Below are 2,310 nucleotides of genomic sequence, written 5' to 3' on the forward strand. Positions count from 1 at the left end.
TTTACACCGATGTCACTTCACTTTGGCCTGCAAGTGCAAAAAAGCAGCGTTCTTTGAGGGACTGCACTGGAGTGAGTAAGTGTGAATTTAGACAGCCATCTAAATATAGATATCCCTCAGAGATTTAGGTAAACACTAAAATACTTCTCTTGGTTAATACTGTAGGTGTCAGAGAACTGTGAAGTTATGGACTTTGTTTATGGTGGGAACTGTCACTGCAATAGATTCCTTTTTGCTTGTTTGGTAACATTATGAAATGGTTCTCTCTCACCTATCATTCTTAAATGGCTTCTTCCCCATGTAATTCACTCAGAAATAAATGCCATTTCTGTTTGGTCAGTTTAACTCTCCTTCATGCTTTTCACAAGCACTGAAACAAGGTTCTTGCATTTTTTTAAACTCGTAGCTACGCAAGCTATGCCCACCACATCCTCTGCTTATGTGGAGTGCCTAAAAAAATGTGGCACTCTCTCTGTCCCCTGCCTTTAGGATCACACTGCATAGTGCTGAATAATATTTTTATTTAGGACATAAAAATTAACACACAATGTCATTTTAGCTACTCTAGCTTTTGTTTAGCACTTGCCAAATACCAAGTCCTGCACCTGGGATGGATGGATGGAATAATCCTATGGAAAAGTACAAGCTGAGCGAGCAGAGACAAGATAGAAAGTGGTTTGACAGGAAAGGACAGGGTGGTTGGGCAAGGTAAGATGCTGAACATGAGTCAGCGGTCTGTATCAACAAAAGGGTAACCAGTAGGTCAAGGGTTTGGGTGATTCCTCTCTCTGTGGGACTCGTTAGAGCACATCTGGAGTATTGTGTCCAGGTTTGGGCTCCTCAGGATGAAAAAGGTGCTACCCATGCCAGAGGCAAGTCCAGATTACTGCCCCCAGGATGGCTGGGGCTGCTGGAGCACACGAGCTGTGTTTGCTCAGTTTGCAGAAAGCTGACTCTGGGGACATCTTACTGCTCTTCACCACTACCTCATGGGAGGATGCGGAGAAGGGGGAGCCACACTCTTCTCAGGCAGGCACAAGGACGGCACAATAGGCGACAGACTCAAATTAGAGCAGGGGAAAGATCTCCTTAGGTACGGGGGGGCGGGGAGGGGGGGAATAATTATTCTACACGTGGTCAAAAAGTGGAACGGTTTGTTCAAGTAGGCTGTGAAATCTCCATTTCTGAAGCTATTCAAAAGCCAACTGGACAATCCCCTGAGACACCGGATCCAACTGGGCTCAGTTTTTAGCAGAAACTTGGGCTGCGTGACCCCCCATAGGTCCCCGACCAATATGCGAAGCTATAACACCAAGACTAGCCTGCGTTTTTGTCAGCAGATGGCAATATCGGCTAAACGACGTGTTTTATCCTAGCAGCTCAAGGTGCGCTACCTGGCCGCGAAGGCAACCAGCCAGGTGGAGGGGGAAGCTCGGGGAGGTCGCATGGGACTGCAGCATCGCACCCCACACTTTTCATGTGCCTCCTCCCTGCCGGATCCCAAGGCAGATCCCAAAGAAAGAAAGAGATCCCAAACCCAATGGGAAAGTGCCATCAGCCCTCCCAAAGCTGCTGGCTGCAACATCGGTCAGGCCTCTCGATGTCTGCCGGCCAGAGGCAGCCTCCGCAGCTCGGCCCCCCGGATTCAGCGGCAGCCAGAGCCCCAGGAAAGCCCGCCCTGCCTCGCTTGGGAGTGTTGTTTATTGCAGCTGCACGGTAGGAACAGACGGGGTTGTGCGGCTAACGCTTGGAAATCGTGAACTAGTCATTTAGAAGCAAAATTAAGGCGCTTTTGTCAAAGCCTGGATTTTTGGTATTTATAAACTGCGCGACTGACGCTTCTGCGCCCAAACAAAGCCGCCGAGCGGCTGCGCGCAGCCTAGGCGGGGGTCTCCATGACGGAGAGGCACAGCCACCCTCTGACACCGGGCCGAGCTCCCCTCCGCTGAGTAGCCCCGCCTCGGCCACCGCCTCGGCCACCGCCTCTCCCCGCGGCGCGGCCCGTCCCGCCCGTGGCGTGAGGCGCGGCTCCGCCCCGCCGCCGAGAGGTTGGGGGAGCGGTGCCCGGGGGCGGGGAGCGGGCGGTGCCCAGGGGCGGGGCGGCGGCGGCGGTTGGCGGCGGCACACGGGCGCGATTCCCCCCGCCGCTTCTCGAAGGGGCCGGTGGTGGGGCCGGTAGCGCCGCCCGGTCTGGTGAGAGCGGCTCTTCCGGACCTGCGCGGGCGCCTACTCCCGTTTCTTGCCTCTGCCGCCTCTCGGTGCTGCTGCCGAGAGCCCTGCCGGCCCCGCCGCGCCCCTGCCCTCGCCGCC

This window comes from Gallinula chloropus, assembly GCF_964237585.1.
Source record: "Gallinula chloropus genome assembly, chromosome: 2".
Classification (NCBI taxonomy): Eukaryota; Metazoa; Chordata; class Aves; order Gruiformes; family Rallidae; genus Gallinula; species Gallinula chloropus.